Source organism: Lonchura striata, chromosome 5 (genome assembly GCF_050655825.1).
Source record: "Lonchura striata isolate lonStrDom1 chromosome 5, ASM5065582v1, whole genome shotgun sequence".
Classification (NCBI taxonomy): Eukaryota; Metazoa; Chordata; class Aves; order Passeriformes; family Estrildidae; genus Lonchura; species Lonchura striata.
In genome coordinates, this window is record NC_140707.1 from 49,437,656 (window position 1) to 49,451,841 (window position 14,186).

Here is a 14,186-nt window from a genome sequence, read left to right on the forward strand (position 1 = left end):
TCACCAAGAAGAACCATAGAATTATTAAGGTTGGAAGAGACCTTAAAGATCACCCAGTCCAGCCATCAACCCAGCACTGTCACTGGTACCCCATAACCACTAAACAACATCACCCAGACACCTCTTGACTAACAGCTTAATAAATTAACACATGCATTAACTCTTTGTGTTCTAACAAAGTTAGAACTGTGGTCTAACCAGTGCTGAGTAGGGGAGAATGAAGTAAACACCGTCCTTGACCTGATGTTAGCTAAAGCAGCCTGCTGAAGGAGCCCAGGATATCAGCAGTCCCTTTGCTTGCAGGCCATATTGCTAGCTCGTGCCTAGCTTAGTGTCCATGAGGACCTACAGGTCCTATGCTGTAAATCTGCTTTCCAGCTGATTGGCCCTGAATATAACAGTGGTGTGTGGTTTATTTTCCCTCACACACAGGACTTCATACTTTCCCTTGCCAAACTCCATGAGGCTCCTGTCAGACCATTTCTCCAGCATGTCAAAGTCCACCTGCCTGGCAGTACAACCCTTTGGTATTACAGCCACTGTCCCACATTTGAATCATCAGCGAACTTGCTGAGGGTACACCCTGCCCCATCTTTCAGAATATTAATGAAGATGTTGAACAGAGCTGGATCTAGTACTAACCACTGGAGTACACTGTTAGTTACTAGCCTCTAGTTAGACTTTGTACCACTGACCACCACCCTCTGGGTCATTCAGCCAGTTTTCAATCCACCTCAGTAAGCACTAACAGAAGCTTTTGGCATCTTGTACCAAGCTCAACTCCAGGTAGGCTTTGATTTCCCTAACCAAGTCTCTGCATGTTCAGCCTGTCTCATACTCCTCTCTTGTTACCTGTCCCTGTTTCCACCTTCTGTATGCTTTCATTTATGTTTGAGTTTTGCCAGGAGCTCCTTGTTCAACAACACAGGCCTCTTGAGATCTTTGCCTGACTTTCTGCATTCTGGCATGAACGTGAGTGGAGGTGATCCTTGAATATTTTGTAGGTTTCCTGGACCCCTCTTCCCTCCAGAGCCCTTTATCATGGGACTTTTCCAAGCAGACCTCTGAATAAGTGACAGTCTGCTGGAGTCTAGGCCTGTGAACTTGCTTTTTACCCTGCTCCCTCTTCTCAGGATCTGAACTCCACCACCTCATGGTCACATGTCAAAAGAAAACAATGAAATTCATATAAATGCTGCAAATACTACCAAGGCTCGCTTTGACCATCACCCCAGTGAGTCCTTCTTCATTTATGTGTTAGAGCTCCAATGAAACACTTCTCATTGACTCTCACTTGTATCAAGAAGTTATCATTAATGCTGCTGGATTGCTTATGCCCTGCAATGTTGTCTCTCCAGAAAATATCAAGGTAGTTGAATTCCCCTTTAAGGATCAGGGTCTGTAAACATCAGGCTGCTTCTGGCTGTCTCTACAGGGCCCCATCTTCTTGTTGTTCCAGGTCAGGCAGCCCATAGTAGATGCCTACCAACAAATCACCACTGTTGATCTGCTTTTTAATCCTTACCCATAAACTCTCATCATTCAACCTCAGGCACTCCAAGCTCCATGCACTCCAGTTGCTCCCTCCTTGTCTTCCTGGCCAGCCATTCCTAAATGGTCTGTATCCCTCCACAGCAGCACTCAGTCCATCCATGGCATCCCTGGGATCCTGACAAGATCCTGCCCCTGCAGCTGCACACGGATCTCCAGTTCCTCATGTTTATGTCCCATGCTGTGTGCCCTGGTGTGCAGGCTCTTCAGAGAGACTTCCTCACTCACATTCAGTGCTCGAGGTGACCCCAGCTGAGCCCTGTTCATTCACGGTGTGTTCCTCATGGTTCACTTCACCCCAGCTGCTTTGCTTGGCAGCCTCTGCATCGCTCCCTCAGAGCTGCGCTAACTCCCCCTCCCCCAGGACTCCTGGTTTAAAGTCCTCTTTACCAGGTCAGCCACACTGCAGCAGATATGTGTGCAAAGATACCACTCCGCACCTGATATCAGGCTGATCTGCCTATTGTAAGACTGACACTGAAGACTTTCAGCTGGAGGAACCTCTGCTGTGAACCAGGAGAATCTGCAGAGCTGAGTAACCATATTCATGGTTCTATGAATCCCTAAAAAGTGAAGCGATCTGTAAGTGGCTTTTGCTGCTTTATTCCCCGTTCCTATTTGGAAGCAAATCTCTTTATGGAAAACAGACAAGAAGGAGTTAAGGTCTATTCCTATGGAACACATTAAGTTTAGAAATCTAAAAACACATGAAACGTTGAGGATATACATCCATATATGCAATATGTAATTCAGTAAACATGGTAAGAGCTAGCTCAGTATTTAATTATGAGCTGTGGTTAAGGGTTTTTTTCCCTTCCTGATTTGAAATAGAAACAGAAAAAAGGTTAGTAAGCACAGTCAGTGAGATGAAAGGAATAAATAAAAGGAGGAAGTAGAAGACAATGCCATTCCATCACTGCCTATTGTCAACTGACTAATTTTTTGCATAAAGTGTAGTTGCTTTTAGAACCTCCTGTGCCTGAGGTAGAGGACAAGCAGCTGCCCACAACTTTTACAAATAACATTTTACAAATTGTACCCATTAAAGATAGTTATTTCAATCTTTGCAGAGTGAACCATTTATATAATTAAAAAAACTATCATGATAGTAACAAAAACTTGACTGGCTTTGCCAGTCAAAAAGTACATAAACAATGATCTTATACTTCTGCTTTGCTTGGCCAATTGAGTTAGCCTATTTACTCATAGAGTATGAATTTTTTTCAAAGTCATCTAATGAACAGTGATGACATTTCATATTTGAGAGCTATTATCACCTGGACTCAAGCCTTCCTTCAAAAAACTGATGTTCGGAAAAATTATGACAGCAGCAACAGCAATCACTGCAGGGTCTGATAGAAGAAAGAGGAGATGACATCATATCCCTCGCTAGAGACACTGGAAAGAACAAATAAATTTCTAACAGAAACACAGCTACATCTTATTTTGTTTCAGCATTAAGGGTCTAAATGAACATCACCATTCAATTGTATTCTGGGCAAGAGCCCAAACTCATCTTTGCAGCAGTTGATTTTGAAACATTACAGTCAATCACATCTTCTCAATTTGTTCTTGCAGGCTTTCCCTATCCTTCTGGTTTCCATTTCTTGTTTGGAAGCCTTGAGTCATTCACCCTGGCAAGAGGACCAACCTAAATCAGTTATTTTCTCCGAATTATACTGAAATTGGGATCTTGCTTAGCTTGTTGTTTTCTTCCTCTGCCTTTCACATAATTTTCCCTTTAAGGATCTAATAAAGCTGATTGAAGGCATAAGCACAATATTCCCTTTCTTTTGTTGCTGTCAAACCCAAGGCATTTACCCACATTGTTTTATAATTGAAACAAAAAAACCTCTTAGGTCCAATTCTGCTTTCATTACCTCTGCATTATCCCAAGCATAAAAAAAAGACCTGGCTTTCATGACCACGTCAATTACATGAAACAAATGCACAATTTTCAGATTTTATGAAATGTTTTATTTAAACAAAGAGATTTGTAAAAAGGTGGGTGTTGTTCAAAAAGAGGAAGCAAATATTTCTAAATATAGTTAACTTTGCTTAAAATTTCATTTATGTCAGGAAAAAGGTACCTTTCATTTTCATGCTATGTAGCATGTTGTGAATTTATTACTAATAGAAAATAAATAACTGGACACAGGGCAATACTACTTTAACATAACTGTAATATAACTTTGTGTTGACTTAGCTGGATTTTTAAAAGATTTTAAATTCCCAGAAGTCGTAGAAAAACAAGCAAGTGCTTAGTGAAGGCCAGCACAAATTAGTACCTACCACTGAGAATAAGGGACTTATATTTAGCCATTTATTTTGAGAGCTGCAAGCCACTAACCAGTTCACACATCTAGTCCACCCTCAATCCCAGCATTTACAACAATTTCCCCAGCTGAGGAGGTATGCTATAGGGAAGGCTGAGTGTCATTCTGGGACAACTGGCACAGACTTCAGCATCTTGAAAAGATATTAAAGGTTGGACACATTCACAGAAAATCAGGCTTGGACACTCTTGCTCTCTAAAAAGATTTTTTTTCTTGTGAGGTATGTATATTATCCTACTGAAAATGTTAAATAGACATCTCTACAGGAACCCCATATAAACCTACCAATGACACAGTTAGCTAAGCTGGCTTCTGAATTTCTATTATGCAACTATATTTCTTTATTTATTCTGTGTCTGCTATACAGGTATCTGCCATTTTAGATATTGGCACTAAATACTAGGTCCTCACTTTCATAGCATATTTCATTTTTTTTTTAATGAAGCTTTCATTGCAACACCTGAATTAAGGAAAAGCATAAATATTTTTTGCAGCAAGTAAAACAGAATTATATGTGACCCTGTGCCTGTAGTAATACTGTTACACTATATGCTAAAAGAATACCAAACCCCCAGCTATAGGAATATTAGAAGCAGACCAATTAATGAAAGAAATCTGTCAAATAAGTTAGGACAACACACAGTATGAAAAGCGACTGGTTGAAAAGGAAGAGGCTGTCGGTGAAAGCTATTAAGATACTTCAGGAAAGGACTAACAGTGGAGAAGTGGGCTCAGAAGCAATCAGACTGGCCAAGAAATGGATTAATAATCAGCATCAATTCCCTTCACTTATTCAAAATGACAGTCATCACTGTATTTACTGCATGTGGGTCAGATTATGAAGTTATTATGATCCATCATCCATGTGACTGTTATTCTTACTGAGAAATGAGTATTTCTTCCATGAGTTTTAATCACCTCTCAATCTCTTGGTCAAAACCCTTGCTAATTTTTTGGCTTTCTAAGCTGCACTCTGAATTTATATGAGTTACAGGACACACCTAAATATAAATCCCTCAAGAAACTGAAAGAGGAAACTTTTTCCTTCCTTGCTTGTGTCTGTGGCACTAAAAAAGTAAGAATAAAAAAAATAATGAATATTTGTTAAAATTTCTTTCTATTCAAATAATGGTCTTTTATATTTTTTTACTTTTATATATTATTTACATATTTCTTGCATGCTTTCTGTGTTTTGCTATACCCAAGCAACTAAGAAAAAATAATCTAGGAAGGTGAAGGTATAGCCTCTCATTGTAACATGCAACGTAGCTTCAACAGTTTCCTATGGGTGGAAAAAGGACTTGTTCAGGATTTTTGTCCCCAAGGATGATTATAAATTAGTTATTTATGTGGTACATTGTTACTGTGTACTGTGCCTGTCTAATAGATTAATGTGAACTAAATTGGATTTTAAAAAATGTAGATAGGCGTACACCTCCGTTCCTTACTCTGTAACTGCTAAGGGCCTGTGCAGCTGGGCTGGCACTGCTTCCAGGGAGGAATGGGGCTGCTTGGGAGCATGGTGGGAGCTGGCGGGCAGCGAGGAAGGACCTTTCCAGCTGCAGCACCTCTGCTGCAGCACTGTGCTGCTCCCCTGCTGCAGCACCTCTGCTGCAGCACTGTGCTGCTCCCCTGCTGCAGCACCTCTGCAGCAGCACGTGCTGCTCCCCTGCTGCCAGCCCAGCCAAGCGCTCGGTCTGGGCTCCTGCCACCGCTGCCTTCCTTCCGAGCACTTTCCTCTGCTCTGGCCCCAACACCAATGAACGAAACACCAGTTTGGCCCATGCTTCTGAGGAGCCTTAAGCTGGTCTGTTTGATGTATTTCCTGTTGAAATCAGTGCAAATGGCAGCGTTATTATCACTGGCAGCTGGTTTAGGCTCTTAAAAAAATTACCTGCATGTAATCACTAGCCAGGCTGTAGAATGGGTCTGCATGTCTCATTTCTTACAATTGACAGCATTTCTTCCCCCAAAGACTTTCCCTCTAGCTGCCCCTTTGTTTGCAAGAGGAACGAGCTACAGACATGCCAAAACAGCTTTGCCTAGAGCTTCTGAAACAGAAAAATTCTTCATTGCATTTTGGATTGTCAGGATTGGCAGAATGTTTCATTTGTTCAGAAGCAGTTTTAGTTGTTCAAACACTAGAAGAGAATTTACAGGTTTTTTCCCCTTTTGCCAACAGTACTGCCGCAACTGGTACAACAGGAAGCAATCACTGTTTAAAAGTAGCTCCACACCTGTGTCTATTGAGGCTAAAGAATGCAAGAAAATGATTTTTAATTTTGATACAGGGTGAAAAAATAGATGTTTTAGGAGATATGCTTAGAAACTGCATCTGACCAAAAAAAAAAAAAAAAAAAAAAAAAAAAAAAATATATATATATATATATATATATATATATATATCACAGAGAGGATAATTAGATGTTTTTTTTTGGAAAAGACTGACAGCATTTCTCTGTGTTAAAATGATGCTGTGATTTATTAAATGAAAAGTCATGTGATGAGCAAATTTTCTGTGCTTGCCCTGGAAATGTGTTCTACTTAAATTGGTTGTGACTTCATAAAATACAACATTAAGTTGTTTTAATTCAATCAGAAAAAATTTAGCTCAGGAAGGAAATTTTTGATTGCAAGTTAATGTTAGCCTTCATTGGAATAAGTTATACTCTTCAATATCCACATGCATAATCCCTTGGGAGTTATATGACGCCATGTATTCTTTCCCATCTGCTAGCTGAATATGAGATTCAAGAGGCTTTCAGTGTCATTATACAGATTAGTGACTCTCCCAGAGGAATCTAGGTTCATGATACAGTGAATAACTCACAATGAGATTCTGAAGACCAACATTTAGAGATCATTTTGTGTTTGTATGAGTTTTGCACCTGCAATTATTTGTGCTTATAATTTAGGTTACTTAGATGTTTTTAACTTACAGATGCAATCAGTGATGTAGATACTTAAACTCCACTGAACTGCAGGCAACCATAACTGCAGGTGCAAAATTTTGTCTGCAATTATTTGAACTCATAAACACATCCATTTCCTGAAGTCTAAAGTAAAACTAGGCCAGCAGTGGTTTTATGTAGTACATTTAACAAACTAAAAAATCATGCATAATTTTCCCGACTTTCAAAAAAGCACACAACTATTCATTTTAGCATTAAAATGAATACAGTATTATTAAAAATATACAAACATTAACTAAACAATTTGGTTTCATCTTCTAACATCTTGACCTTTGGGGTGGTTTTCTTGCTCCCTTTACAGTACCTGTAGCAGGAAAATAAGGAAAGATCCCTGATTTTGCAACAGCAATAATGTTGATAGTTGCACCAGTAGAGAGCAAAAGTGCTATGTACACTGAGATCAAAGTGTGCAGATTTTGTAGCACTATTCAAGGCAGTGAACAGCACCATGAACATACTGGCACTTGAATTTCCACCTGGCACACAGTTGTGGCATCTAGACATACTAGGGAGTGAAAGGCACACAGATGTGTGAGGAAGCTTATAATGAATGGCAACTGCCTGCCTAAAGACAAATACCTGTGTTTGTCATCTTATATGAAAGTTATCAGAAAAGTTTTAAGTACTTGGGAGCAAAAAAATTCGTTTAAGAGCACAAATTTCTTACAGATACAGCTAGTGTCCCTAGATACAGAGGCAGTGTCACAGATCTTTTCCTTCACCCTTCCAGGGCCATTGTATAGTGTGATACAGTGTGGGCACAGGTGTGAAACCCAGCTCCAGCCCCTTGTTCCAGACAGCTCATCCCAGCCCAGGTTACACTGCTTAAGAAAACTCTATCATATGAAGGTCTACATTATATATTGACAGTCACAGATGCAGGAGCAATGATCAAATGTATACCTCCTTCTCCTCATACACCATCCAAACAATACCATAGGGGTTAATACATTTTCCTCAGTGTTACTCTCATCTAAGAACAAAAGGAGTTAACAGCTAATACAAACTTAATTTCTTTTTTCTTTAATCACAATACATTTTTAACATGGAAGGTCCCTTTTCAATCAAGATGCAGCAATATTTTATTTTCAAACAGGTTCTACATTCAATACTATGGTAGTCCCACAATATGATGACATTTTGCTTGTCCTTCTTGCACATACTACAACAGAAAGCACTATGATGTCATGTGATTACTTTGTAAGGTGACTAACCTTGAGTTTCCCTAAGAGAAATGGATCAGGAAGGTAAGGTTAAATAACTGAGAAATTAAGAAGATTTACCAAAAGATTCTAAACAAATTTTGTCTGTTAAACTATTAGAAACAGATTTTTCAAGAGTTTGCACCAGGGATATACCTTTAAGATGAAAATCCTGCTACAAGATTGTGATGCAGAGTTATGTAAATAATTTTTGATAGTAAATCAACAGGCAAGGCAGATGTATGAAGAGTAGTGTAGAAGTGGCTGTCCTAAATATTGTTAATTGCTAATTGTCCTAATTGTTATTGCATTTTATTATTCAGTGATCTACTCTTGTTTTATGTAGCCTTATCTTACCTGCCAGCAGTGTCCTCATCTGTATAGGCATCTGTAAAGAAACCTGACAGGTTTTTTCTTAAAAAGTGATGGAGTCTGTTTCGTGGTGATGTGGCAGTTTGTACTGAATTATTAATTTTTTAAAAAAGCTTGCAATGTATTCTTTAAGCAGCAGACCTGCCTCAGCAGGTTTAACCTGAACATCTCTTTGGAAATGTTTTCTTTTTCTCAATATACTCTTCTGATCCAGCACTCTTCACAACTTGAATTCTTCTGCAGAAAAGAAATTTTGCCACTTGGGCATTGAATAAACAAAACAAAGAACCCTCCCTCCTAAGTTACTTTTAAAAGCATAAAAGGTATTTTAGTTTGAAAAAATGAACAAATAGTTTGATATAGCAATTCAAGTAAATACAATATGTGCTATTTTACAGTCTACAGTGGTTTTTTTTTTTTTGTTTCAAGACTTTCTGCATTTTATGACTTAAAATAAAAGTACCTTTATAACCACCATGTCAAAAAGAAAGTAATTTTTGATCAAATTTGCTTTTCTGCTAGATCTCGATTTTCTCTGAATTTTCAAAAGAGAATCTTTTTTCCTTTGTAACTCACAAACATGCCATGAGGCTTGCTTGGTAACCACTCTATGCTGGATATAGAATTCAGACAGATAAGCCAGAGGTTACCATTACACCTCTACAGGGGCATTGCTTGCCATGATCTCACATCTGAGTGTAACTGCAATTTGCAACCACACTACTTCCTTCTTCACCATCATCAGAGAGCATTACAGAGTCGATACAAACAGCACTAGACACAACTCAGTGATTGCCTGGTGTTCTACAGAGTTGATGTAGACATGTGAAAACCTTACCTATGGACAGTACACCCAGCAAGGACATAGGAGCACAGCTGTTTTCTTAACTGGGGTAACAGGCTGCTTCCTTGCAGTGGAAGACAAGAACCTGTCTCTGCTGCAAGCAGTTTTGCAAGATGAGTGTAGGCAGAGATCTCCAAGTGCAATGATTTGGGCTGTAATTGTAGCAGGTCTTGAAGGAACATGGTAAAGTTGTTTGGAGTGCCAGGCATCCACAGGCAATGCTCCAAAAAAAAAAAAAGCATCCAACTTGATAAGCATTGATTGATACACAACACAGTAGGTTCTTTTATGAGTTTTGTTTTGCTATAAGGTAAAAATTTTGAAAAGTCCATGAATGTCACTGAGCTTTTAATAAAATGTTTGTCTATAGTTCAAGAAAAACTACAAGTCTATTATGTTGTACTGAAAATATTCATTCTCACAGGCCTTTCACTGTAACAAATAACATTTTTATTCTATTTTTTTAAAGAATAACTGAAACAGATTATACTATTACTAAATGTTAAAATATTTTTGACATGAAAGCTGATTGTGAAAAATTTGCAGATGTATGATACTGCTCCACTTTTTTAGTCTATATGTTTACCTTAAAATATAGGAATTAATGCTATACTGTGCCTGATACTTTATTGCAAGTTATACTGCAAAACTCAGCAGTGTTGTCAACAGCCTTGAGTTCTCCTTTTGGGTTACAAAAATTCAGACAAGGGTATCACCTGAGGCCAGCTGAAGATAATCTTAAAAGCTGCATAAACAAAAAATTGGAGAACTCTTAAATTGCTAAGCACTAGTATTTCTGAAAGCTGTAGTTTATCTTAACTTCTGTTCTGTCACGATGCACTGGTTGGTTTATGATGAGTTTTTCCTCCTTTTTAGAATTTTTACCCTTTCTTATGTGATGGAGAGTAACAGAGTTATGGACAGTTCTCCAGTGAATCACCTCTTACTGAAGTCAGAGTAGCCCTCTTTATTTTAATAGCATTTATACCACATCTTTTGCAAAGATGTTTCAAGAGAGACTTTGGAGTACATAATTACCCCTTTTCTTTCATAGATTATACGTTCATTAATTTTTTCTCTAAGCACCCAAGACGTTTTTGTACCTGTGGCTGTCCCTTTATATTTTTCTGTTTTTTTAGCTATGAAGGCTATAACCCCAAGTTTGTTTTCCAGAGACAGAACAGAGCAGAGTACTGCTATATTCAGGCTTTAAGGAAAACCAGTAATCTAACTTATGAATACTGATATATGTCTATTTTTCTGTACAGATCTACTAACAAACACAACTAGCCTTTCATGAATTCTACCTTTTGATTCAGGGTTTTTAACAGAAATTATTTTTTGGTTTAGAGACACTTAAAAATGGCTTAAGTATGTTCTGATAATGAATGCCTAAAACTTACACTTGGGGATATGAAAAAATCATAATCAATAGAATGACAAGAGAAATGCAATCCTTTCCTTTGCCTCCAGTGTCTGCCCTACATGGACCCCTTAGAAACCACACAGCAGTGCCTCATAATGTAATGAATACTTGTACTTTGTAGAAGAAGTACATTTACCACGTATACAGAGCGAGAATGAGGCGGTGCAGTAAGCCCTGGTACTGCAGCTCGAGCCTGCTACCATTTGAGCTAAAGCAGAACTACATTAGCTGGCACTAACAGCAGTCCATTTATCCTGCTGCAGGCAAGCTGTCCTGAGGCAGCAGCACAGTACACACACAGCCACAACCACTTTTCAACCAAAATGAGCAGAGAAAGGAGCTAAGGAGAAAAGTACAACCTTGTATTAAGTTTAATGTATATACCTGCCTAATTAGTTCATTTTTAAAAGTTATTTAAGCTGCTGGGAATGCAGCTTTCCTACAAGACATTATATTCAAGTGGCACTATATCACAGCAAGTCAAGCACATAGAATCATCTCAGAGATGACAAATAATAAAGTAGTACTTTAGATTTTCAGCTTATTCACTCTGTATTTGTTTGTGATGATGTGGTAAAAAATGCTTTGGATCTCATTTTTAACCATTTTACTGGACATCTGGTGTTTGCTTCTTAAAGTTTCACTATTACCAGGGTCACTGTAATCCTATAGCACATCTGGGCCAAATTCCCTGGCAGTTTTTAGTGAATTCTGTGGCAGTGGAAACATCTGTTACTGCGCACAGTTCCACACACAGACAATTGTGAGGAGCTGCAAAATTTTCTTGGACGTTTTGCATTTTGGTGTCCAGGAAATTACCCACTGGTAATGGATGATCTTTTAGTTGGCTGTTTTTTTTTTTTAATCTTCTGTGGGATATGTCCAAATCAAGTAAAACCACATAGATTCTAATCACTAACATTTTATTTTCATCAGTTATTAAAGAAAACAGCGGTGCCTCAGTCTTCATGTTTTCAGAAGTACACACAGCCTTTGGAAATGTTTTCTTGGAAATGGGTGAACTGATGCAATGTGAACTGGCCTAGTCACTGAAAATGTTGAGAACTACAAACAAAGACTAGGCCTGAATATTTGAAGAGAAGTTTAACACAACTCTGTCTTGCAACAAAGTATCAGGCACAGTATAGCATTAATTCCTATATTTTAAGGTAAAAATATAGATAAAAAAGTGGAGCAGTATCATACATCTGCAAATTTTTCACAATCAGCTTTCATATTAAAAATCTTTTAACATTTAGTTATAGTATAATCTAAATGTCAGTTATTATTTTAAAAAAATAGAATAAAAATGTTGCTTGTTACATTGAAAGGCCTGTGAGAATGAATGTTCTGGAAGACATAGTTTCGTAGTCCCCAGATCCTGAAGTATTTGTGCCAACTGGTTAGGATAAAATCAGTATGTTGCAATTACCTGGAATTGACCCAAAAATTTGCTTGCAAAACAAAAAATATTAAAGAAAACAAAACAAAACAAAAAACCCAAACCCCACTCTCCACCAAAAAAAAAAAAAAAAAACCAACCTGAAAAAAAACCCCAACCAACCAACCAAGAAAATACTGGCACCAGGTTTCTTTCCAGTAGTATAACACATCACTGATTAAATCACCAGAGGAGTAAACTCTATTTGTTCTGTTACTCGTTGAGTGACTGAGTAAAATATCATCTAAATCTCAACCTTATTCCTAATCAGAATTAAACAATAAATTCTTAAGAATTATAGTAAAGAGGAAGGAGGGAAGGAAGGAAGGAAGGAAGGGGTGGGGAGATGACAGGACAAGAGCAGAAGGGAAACTGTTATACCTCTGATGGATGTGTAAGAAGACTTTTTGGTTTGAAGTTCTTTTCAGGGTGACTGAAGGTATGCTCAATAGGGATAAAATCCCCTTTCACTTTGCTGTATTTGTTCTTATACAAATTAAACACAAATTGGTCTTGAAGACAGGGAATATGAGCAATAGTCTAGGTGGAATGCAGAGAAGAGCCAGAGACGATGCCTGGAACAGGAAACCTCTGATATACCCTACCAGACCAAGGCAGAAATACCCTCCTTACCCCCAAACTGTAAATAGGTAAGACTGAGCCTCCAACAATAAACCAATCCCCCTCTCCCCAAATGGATTTCCTTTTTATGTCAAAAGACTAATCCTTGCTATCACATCTTCATCTGTATCCAATCATGCTTATAAGGAGGGAAAAAACCCCTCTCTATCATGCTTCTTGTCAATTGTGCATTAAGAAAAAATAATCCCTCTTGATCACTGACAGTGACTTGCTGAAGCTCTGAAGCATGATGTAAGCAGTCATTACTCTAATGCAAACGTCCAAGTGTTATGGTAGGTTCAGGGCAGTGCAAGATTTCCTGTTCTCAAAGCTTAATACACAACGGGATGAGCTATGAGACTACACTGCAAACCCAGGAGGGACCCCTTAGGATACATCATTTACTCACACAAGTTTTCACCTAGAAGCTATATTAAATAATATTTGTATAGACTTAAGTAATGGCCTTCCAGCAGAAGTCTTCCAGATGATTGGTGTAGTGTTTTTCTGCATTCAGAAAAAGATGTGTTTGAAGGCTGCACTTGCTTAACATCAGACTCCAGATACTGGCTGTGGTGAGCAAAGCTGAAAATCCATGAACTTCTAGGTGCCAGAAAACCTCTTCAATAGGTGAAAAATATATCTATCCATAGCAATCAAGTAACCCTTTTCAATATTCTCTTTTACAACCAGATGAATTTAGCCCCTCAATTTTTATGACACAAGATTTATCTTCCTGCCAGTACAGTTTTGTGGTCCTCACAGACTTCTTCATATATTTTCTTTAGCATGTTGATTTAATTCAGTATTTTATCAGTTGTGTTACCAAAGTAATATAGAGAGGCAAAATTCCTTACTATGCCTTTGTTGTGTGTGCTTTAGGATTGCATGATCCTTTTTTGCCATGGTGCAGTTCTATGAGTTCATGTTATGTAACTCTCTTTAATAGTTAATTTTTTCACCTAAGACAATGTTGTCTGTGCTGTTGATATAGTACGTATAATCTCAATTTTGATATCCCCTCCATTTACTTTGTATTTGGCCATATGAAAATGCCTTTAGTTGCACAGTGACCATGAAATTGGGTGTAATTCTAAAACAATAATCTGTTCTCACTTACTGCCTCATCAGCTTTTGTGCCTATTGAAACAATTACCAACTTCATTAAGTGTTTTCAGGGAATAAAACACAATACTGATTCTAGAGGGATAGGCCTGGGATGAATTATAGATTTAATTCTAGAGATTATGATGGCTTTGAAGTATTCCCAAACCAAGCTTGAGAAAACCAGAGACTTTAACGGATAATATTTCAGTATGCATATTTAAAGTGTGTGAAGGTATTGGTTTCACTTCAGGGATATTCTGAATTCTTTAATTTGCCTGGCAGACAGAAAATTCACCCTACTGGCAGAAAGGTCA

At 38.1% G+C, this 14,186-nt stretch overlaps 1 protein-coding gene across 10 annotated transcripts in view; it reads right to left on the reverse strand.

Moving 5' to 3' along the window:
* Positions 1 to 14,186, reverse strand: part of SLC25A21 (solute carrier family 25 member 21) — a 233,236-nt gene that overhangs the window by 24,283 nt on the left and 194,767 nt on the right. The window lies entirely within an intron of this gene.